Consider the following 9,717-nt stretch of genomic DNA (forward strand, 5'->3'; position numbering starts at 1 on the left):
TGCACACTACATTATAAAGCTATAATACACACCAAGTTATAAACTAAAACTGCAGATAAATTAAAGTCTATGATGTAATACATATTACATAACCTTGATTTATTCTTGTTTGAAACTTAGTGAACATTGATAACATTTCTAACGGCACATATCATGGCATTGTACTATGTGCAAAACCGCACAGGCTTCCTTATAATCCTCTTTTTCCTGGATGTGCTTTGATAACTTTTCCAATCCCGTGCTGGCTTCTGTTTCGGTGACAGCATTTTACTTTCTTGTTCCCTCTGAAAATGCCCAACAGTATTGCCTGGACTAAAGTAATCATGGTCAACTTTCACAACTCTGCTGAGATTCCACCATTTGTGCCCATTCACTCTAACAGCATTTCTCTTGACTGCCTCTACCTCAACAGGATCTCTAAACTTAGATGAGCTTTGTAGGAAGCTGGATTTTTATGCAATATACCAACATGAGGTATACTATGTAGAAAGTTCAGATGACCCTTAATGGTTTACAGGTTTTAAATTAATAATCCCGAATGCTCTCTTTTGTGGTTGTGTGGCTGAGCAGTTTAGGCTTATCAGAGGGTAGTGTTAAGCATTTGTTGAACACCGAGTCAATAAATGAGGCAAACACTCAAAATGAAACTCAAGACCAATTTTAGAAAAAAAATTGTATTTTTATGTTTATTTTAACAACAAGAACTTCGTAATTGGATAAGTACTTTGCAGTTTATCAAGTTTTTCTGGTAAGCAAAACTTTCACACAAATGTGTTTTTAGGCGGTAATGCTTTCCTATGGAGAAAGAAACATATACTGCATGCAAGTATTTGCAATCAAATCTCAGGGATCCCCTTGAGTACTTAAGGTGCTAAAAGTCCAAGGTCCAAAGTGCCACCAGCAGCTCAAGTTTACCTGTCCTGAAGTACCCGGGTGCAGCGGTGTTGGAAGGGTTGGTAACCTTGCGTGTTACACCGTAGAAAAAGAGGGGGGGGCAAGAATCAGGCTTCAGAGGAGACTTGGGGATAATCCAGGAGTTGCTAATGGGGTGCTCAATCCTGGGGGTCCTGGGAGCAGGGGAGCACAGTTGGTTGCTGTGGACCCGGGCCGGGGAGCTCGGACGCAGAGGGTTTTGGTCGGCTGGTGCCTGTGCATCAAAGGCATCGAAAGCTCTCGGTTACCAGCAAAGGGGACAAAACAGGACAGGCGCCACTCTTAGGGCCTCATGTAGGTAAATAAATTTTACCGTTTCTTAAATACCGAGCCGTACCGAATCGGTAAATTAGAATCGGTAAGTTATATGTAGGTAAAAATTCGGTAACAGTTACCGATTCGGTAACATTCGGTAATCACGAATCGGAATTCACCGATTCGGTAAATACCGAGGTGGTATTTACCGAATCGGTAAATACCGAGGTGGTATTTACCGAATCGGAAAATACCGAGGTGGTATTTACCGAATCGGTAAATACCGAGGTGGTATTTACCGAATCGGAAAATACCGAGGATACTACCACCTTCCCTTTACTAAGAAGCTAATATTATTATTATGCTAATAGAAGGTCTCTTAGGCTTGAATAGGGGACCCCATACCTCAAAGATCAGCTTAGTGAAATCACATCACAGGAGCATCAGGAGTCTTCTCGCAGGAAGGCTCGTCTTCGGTCTGAATCATAAACATGATGTCTGTGATATTAAAAGCACCAACTTTCAGGTATTTGCAGCTGCGCGTGTGTTATGGCTAAACAGTGGGTCGATCAACCTAGAGTGGAAAACATGCATTGTGTAATATTCCAGACTGTTTGTCACACCATGTACAGACCAAGGTCGCTGCGCAGAGCTTGGGATGGTAACAACAGATTGCTCTCGTGTGAAGCAAGTCTCGAGTCAGCAGTTTATTTAAGAAATAACATGTAAACGCAGTGTCGTGTGCAAAGACAAAAAGATGGCTTTCTAACATTTAACGTGGTTATGCTAACTTAACAATGTATGTACGTATTCAGGGAGAACTCACTACACGCCCCCTTGATCGAAGCACTATTCAATAGGCAAGAAAAGAGAGAACGCAGAGTTCAGTTTCGTCAGAGCAGAACAAGGCGTAACCAATGCTGCGCCAAAGTCCGAAACTACAAAAAATAGCAGCATAGAATTCTAAAAAAAAATGCAAGTATATAAAAAAACTCAAAACGACCATCAGGAAGAGAAAAAATAGAAATAAAAGAAATAAATGTTGCGCCAGGGTGCTGTCCAGTAGCACAGGCGCAATGGACGACAGTCCAGTTAATCCATGAATGTATAGGCAGCATATGTGGCCACTGCTTCCAACAAAAAATCGTTTGCAGGGCCACTAAAAGTCTCAGCCATCCAATTAAGTAAAGCAAAGGAACATACGTGTTCTCCAACCATCGGAGCCTCTAGCACAATCAGAGGGCACCCGGAATGTTCCTCCAAATAGCTCATAGCCAAGAAGTCGTAGGCGGCCGCTGAGATGTCCCAATTACCCAGGATACCATGCGCCGCACCACAGGCCATAATCCGGACACCAGAACAGGCCAACTCGTGAGACACTAAGGGCCTCATCAGTCGATCGAAATCCGGCACCGGAGACACCATGTTGGTCAAGCACAAATCCAGAGGCCATTCAAAGGGACAATCCAGGCAGTGAAATACAGGTTGTACGCAGGTGAAGTAGGAATACCTGAAGGATAATCCATAAGCCAGGCTCAAAGTCGCCAATGGCAAAGTACCATAAAAGTCAAGCATCCTATCACGAAGAAGATGCAGACGGGACAGGTGCTCGTGTGGCACAGAAGGAGCAGCCATTCCGGAGTATCAAAAGGAAAAGCAGCACACCTGCCACTAGCGCCAGAAGCAGCGGGACACCTCCAAAGATGCTCGAGAAAAGTGAATGAAGAAATGCCGGAATCACACCAAAAATAGTTTGGAAAGAGGTCACGAGACCCGAGCCCACAAGTTTAAAAAAATGAGCCAGGCCGGTCGTGGACGAGGCATTGAAAATAGTATGGATCAAAGAGCCGAAATGCAGGGGGAGGTCAGTATTCAGAAGCGCCTGTACCTCAGTGCGCGTATTAGCAACGTGAAGGACAAATGTTTCACGAGAGGAAGTCAAAGGCACCTCTTTTTGGGACAATAGCGCTCTTATTCTGCACAACTTGTTGAACTCTGCTTTCAAGGTTGGAATCGAAGGCCAGATGGAAACATCCAGCCGCCCATGCGGGGGTGGAAAAAGAACATTATTGCAGCAGACAACTTTCTGTCTGTAGATGCGTTCCTCCCGTCGCCAAACCCTCAGTCCTGCTGCCTGTAGACGTAGGCGCCTTGCAATGACATACATAGCGGCCATGTTGTCCACGCTGTTGCATTTTGGGATTGCTTATATGCACTGTTGATGGTTACCACCTGCTTTCAATCCGTGTTAATTACCGACTCTTATTTACCGATTTTCTTGGATTTCTTAATTACCGAGTGCTCCTACATGTCATTTTAATTTTTACCACTTCATATTTACCACTTCATATTTACCGATTCGTTAAGTATGTATTCGGTAAATCTGATTCGGTATTTTAGAATTCGGTAAATATGATTCGGTATTTACCGCCTCATATTTACCGAATAGTCGTTTTTGGACTCCTACATCTCACTTGTCTGAATACCGGTCGGTAACGGCATATTTACCGAAAATCGGCCGTTACCGACCGGTATTTGGCTACCTACATGAGGCCCTTAGTGCTGGCCTCTTCAGTGCTGATGTCCCTTGTTGGCTGGGCAGTCTTTGCGGAATTGTAATCTGGATTGGACTCAAACAAGCTTTTGTTGCTGCAAAGGGGCCAGTACCATGGGTATTGGTGCAGGACGCTCCGGTTGGGCCTGGCGTCTTCACACTTTGTGGGGAGATGGATCTGACTGTCATGCCCTGCGGTCCGACATGAAGACGCTCCAGTATATAAGGACCCTTGATGCTCACGAACGCGCTTAGCGTTCTAGCAGTGAGCTCTGTTTCCGTCTTGATTCGCGTCGCCTGACTTCCGTTTCCTTGTTTCCTGTTTCCTATTTCCGCCCCCTTGCGGGTGGAGAATCCTACTTGGATAGTACCACCGGGTCTCCTCGCTGATTCCTGTCGAGAAGAGTGCTGTCTGGATAGCACTACCGTGTCTCCTCTCTGAGTCCTGTCGAGACGCCTCGCATCCAGCTCCTCTTTATTCAGCAGGATCAAACAAGGTGGAAGCATTTCTCCATACCCGTTGTTCTGCCACGTATCCCGCTCCGCTCCCTCTGCCTGAAGTCCACTTCCTGTTATCCCCGTGTGCTATCCCGCAGTCTGTTGGTTGAGTTTCTTGTTCCGTTCCTTGTGTTCCGCCCCGCAGATCACCCCTCTTTCATTGCCGGGTCGAATATCGCCTTGTATGTCTGTTTACATATCTCCTCCCTTCCCGCACAATTGACATTACTCCTCGTAGTTCGTCACTTCTCCTTAGGGTTGCTGAAGGGTTAGTTTCCATCTCCCTCTTGCTTACTCCTTAGTCTCAGTAATACGATTGGTTCTGTCCACTCAGTCGGACGGGCTCGGTCTATGAGGTCAGCCTCATCTGCAGACCTGGTCTTCGTACACAGACGTGTGTCATTCTCTTGCTCGTCAGTAGGAGAGAGAGGCTTGATGTTCATTGGGGATACTAGCGTGGACCACAGTGCCCGTAACTTCAGTACAACAGAAGCATGGTAACAGCGCTGTGCGCTGCCTTTTACTTGACCTTAATTTATGATAAACAATGTGAAGGGTATTATGTAATGTATTATTCTTTTGGCAGATCTTCTCCTACGCCCTACCTGAACACCTCTCATTGCATACATAGTGGACCCTAGATGGAGTGCGTTCCTATGTAACTGTAGTATTCTCATAGGACAGGTGGGGTGAGTTATTCTTCTTAGTGATTGAGTGCATGTTCTCATTAGGACCTTTTCTTAACTCCATGTTTTCTTTTGTATAGGATCCTCTATGTTGAAATCTTACATGCCTACCCTCTGTATATCTGATGTGACCGAACAGTGGTAGGTGAGGTAAACAGAGTTAGTCAAATATATGGTTAACACAGTGACTACTGGGGATAACACAGCTTTTATCTTACAGCTGCGTATTGTCTCACCCATTCCTGACCTGTCTTCAGCCACGCTACAGGAGCTGACCCCGCCTTCCCTTGTTTTGTTTCCCTGTTTTCCCCTGTCGTGTCCTCCGTTACTCTAGTGTCTGATAGTCGGAGGGCCGTAGGGGAAGGCTGAGGCAGTCTCTTCAGTATTCCTGACGCCCCTGCAGAAGATCCTGATATCCCTTACACTGACCTCCTGTAGCAAAGTGACCTCCTCCTGGGTGGCTGCTGTGTCGATGGATTGCATGGTCTGCAGAACGGTGAATCAGATGTTGGTTGGTCGGTGTCTGCAGGTTGCAGGAAAGTGGCTCATTCTCTCCAAGGGAGATATTGATAGCTTGGCGACGTGCTGGAGGCCTTCCAAGGCTATTTGAAGATGCACAGCTGCAGGACTAGTTGGGTTGTCGTGACAGAAGCAGGCAGTCTGGGTTTGCACCAAAGTCCACCAGTAGTCTGCAGCTCTTGCTTCTTCGGCTCTTCTTGGTTCTTCTTTTTCTTGTGTCCTGAGAGGTACCTGAGTTCCTAGTGTCAGGGGGACACCTAAATACTCAATTTAAGGGCATCAAGAGGAGGGAAGGGTAGTAGCCAATGGGCTACTTACTATTGGGGGCACTACACATCCTATATGACCACATTCTATGGGGAGTGGACATAACCCTGTCCCAGAATTCCTATTTCCACCAAAATCAAAATGGTGGAACACTTCTTTCATGGAACAAATCAAGCAGCCTACCTTAGGGGTATGACTGGCGTGGTAGTGCACCATTCCTACTTACATAGCTAATTTCCTGTTTTTCCTGGTGCGAAAAGGGCCTCAGGGGAACGTGTGGCATCTCCCAGTTCTGGGGGAAGCTGGGTTCGCATATCAAAGACGGCAGGGGCTTTGAAGTCCCTGGGCCGGGTATGCAGATTCACTAGCCATCCTACTCGAGGTGTTGTGAACACCTTCGTCAGGCGTTGTTTCTGGCCTCCGAGAGCGGGGGCTTTCACCTGCAGGGGGTCAGAAACATGTCTGTGGTGGCAGGCTGGATGATACTAATAAGCCGGCACACTAAGAGGCTGGTAGGTTTTCCCTCTGGGTGCATGTTTTAATAAATACACTCCTGGCATCAGTATGGATTTATTAAAATAAGGTGTTTGATGCCAAACACTATAGGTTACAGCGAAGCCATCATGTTGCTGGGAAACCTGTACTGATCAGTGACCAGTACAAATACTTAAGATGGCCTCCCTGTTCACTTGTACTATCTAACAATTGAGCTAGACCTCACAGTTGTATATCTGCTCATGCAGATATGTGCTCACATGCAATATAATGAATGCACCCTGTCTTAGGGCTACAAGGCCTGTTGAAGGGGTGACTTACATATATTGCATGAAGTGCCTGTGGGCATGACTCACAGGGTGTGTGCCATGTCATGTTTTCACATCTGTCTGCACTATTTCATACAGCCTGCAGAGGTAGTCTGCATGAATTTGGTGGTGGGTCCTTTAGGGTGGCACAATACATACTGCAGCCCTTGGGACCCTCTTTTGTACCCATGTCCAAGATACCAGGGGTACCATTCACTAGGGACTTACAGAGGTGCTGAAGGTCTTTCCAGTTGGGGAACAAGTGCACAGTTACCTTGTTTTAGGGAAAGAGCACTGGCACTGGGGACCTGGTTAGCAGTAACCCAGTGCACTTCAGTCAACATTGCATCAAATACCCGGAAAAAATGGGAGGTGACCACGTCAAAAAGGGACACTATCCTACACATCCCCACCCAAACAAAAGAGAATTCAGACTAACCTTTCCCAAGAGAGTTTTCATCTTCTAAGTGGAAAATCCTGGAAAGGCTATCTGCATTGGCATGGTCAGTCCCAGGTCTGTGCTCCACTGTTAAATCAATTCGTTGTAGGGAGATGGACCACCTCAACAGTTTGGGGTTTTCACCTTTCATTTGCACCAGCCATATGAGAGGTCTCTGGTCAGTTTGTACAAGGAAGTAAGTACCAAACAGGCTCAGCTTCTTCAGGGACCTGACCATCACAATGGCTTCCCTCTCAGTGCCACTCCAACGCTGTTCTCTGGGCAGCAAACTCCTGCTAATGAAACAACAGGCTGGTCATGGCCATCATCATTGGTCTGGGATAGAACCGCTCCTATCCCATTTTCATAGGCATTGGTCTGCACTATAAATTGCTCAGAATAATCTGGAACTTTTAGATTGGATGCTGAGCACATTGCTTTCTTCAGAGTGGTTCACTGATATAATATTGCCACTACTAATATCGATCTACAAAATTATCATCACATTAATATTGTCAGCAAAAATATCGTAACTCTATAACTAATAAAGAAAATACACTAGTATCGAGAAAAATAAATATCGTTAATAAAAAGATCGATTTCGCTAATATCGAAAACAAAAATATCATCAACAAAAATATTGTCTCTATTTAATAATAATAGTACATATCAAAATATTCAAAACTAACAATATCGACTACATAAATATTGTAACTAGACATATAACTAACCTATACATAATGAAAAATACCACATTTACAAAATAAATAAAATAAATATATAGCCCACATATTAATAAATGCATTTCCACACAATATAAAAAAAAAATATAATTTAGAAATGCACATTTCACATTTTTAAACTTTACATCATTTGTCCAAAAATATATAACGTTTATAAACAACACTAAAATGTATCAATTATATTTATCTATAATATAAACATTACTTCTGTACATAAAATAAATACATATGCTTGAAACAAATATATGCATTCAGGACCATATATCACCTTTAAACAAATTTAATTAGTGTTTTCTAAATAAGGAAATAACTGACATAACTATTAAACAGACACTATAACAACCAATAGTATAAAACTACAAAACATAACAACCAATAAAATTCTTCTGCCAATTAAAGTAACAATATAAAAGATGCTAAATAATTCAAAACAAATTACCTCAAAAACTGCAAACACTAGTGAAGAACGAATCTCTGCCGGATGTTTTCCACAGCGTAGCAACTTTTAAGAAATATATATCAACAAAACAAAGTAAGTATACTCTCTAATTTATTTAAACATTGTTTTAACTTAAGTTAAAAGCAGTACCCCCTGCTAATAAAATTAGTAAATATAGTTTTATCTTTTTTGCCTCCTTCCATCTTCAAACAAATGCACTTCATTAAATAACAAAAAACAGCAAGTAAAAATCCTAAGTATATCTAAAATGCAACTTAAAACTGAATTAAACAGCTAAACCTACACTACCCTCAACCTAATGCCCCTTAAACACCACATTTTTTAAATGCAATATAATAAAACGTTTTTTTATATTTCAATAGGAAAAAGTAGTAAGATCAAAACAGAAAAATACAACTAACAAATTTTCAACCAGCAGAAAAATTAAAAGCTCAACATAAATGTAAGTTTGCACTAAAATGTTAAAATGTTTCAATGTAAAAATATACATAACATATACTTAACTCTGTCTTTATGTGTATTTAATTAAAGTACAGTTAAAGAAAATACCAGAAGGTGAAAAATGTATCCCTTCACAACGGGGAAACATTTGCTATGTTACATGGGGTACACATACAGCCAAGAGAAACGTTCTTCTCAGAAAATAAATTGGAAATGTATAAAATATTACTCAAATGCTTGTTATGGGAGGGCAACAACTAGCAAAGCAACAGTTATTAGTGTTAAAGAACATAACCACCCCCAAACATGACTGAAATTGAAGTAGGAGATGTCCTAGAAAATATAAAAGAAGCAAGCACTAGCTCTCAACAATAAACAACATAAATTCTAAAATATATTTTGCTCCATGTCCCAGAGCATGTCACAGGTCAGTTACCTGCTATACCAACTTTAAAACATTTAATTTCCAGAACAAAAAAAACACCAGTCAAACAGCACCTGTACCTAAAATATTTAGGGTCTAATTATGAGTTTGGCTGTCCTAGGACCGCCAAACTCACTGTGGCTCAGCGATGGCGGTCCAGCCACCGCTGCACTGGTGATTCAACTGCCAGATTGCAACTTGGACGGTCAGAATGACATTGGCACTGCTTTACCGCTAGGGATCAGAGAACCCTGGTGTTGGCCCGGCAGCCTGAGGGCCGCAATATGCTTGGTGGTACTGCCAAGCAAATTACCACTTTCCTCACCGCATCGGTCTCATGGAGGTTCTTACTCCATGAAACAGCTGGCGGTGAGGATAGAAAGAGGCCCTACAGCGCCCACTCTTGGCCCTGTGTATGGGTGTGCATGAAGGGGGACTCATGTTGTGTCCCCCTGTGTGCATGCACCCCAGTACCTGTAGGGCATGGACTGCCAAGCAGGAACTGCCTTTTGGGCTCACATTGTGGTGCCCATTTTCAGAGGCACCGCCATGGGACCACCAAAGAAACACCTGCCAGACACGAGAAAACGTTTTGGGAGAGGGGCAGCGGTTTGGCGGCCTTTCTCACACACTGCCAAAGTTGGAATCGGGCCTTAGAAAGGTAGAAATTCCACCCCCAGCTCACAGTAACATGT

Source organism: Triturus cristatus, chromosome 1_2 (genome assembly GCF_964204655.1).
Source record: "Triturus cristatus chromosome 1_2, aTriCri1.1, whole genome shotgun sequence".
NCBI classification, from domain to species: domain Eukaryota; kingdom Metazoa; phylum Chordata; class Amphibia; order Caudata; family Salamandridae; genus Triturus; species Triturus cristatus.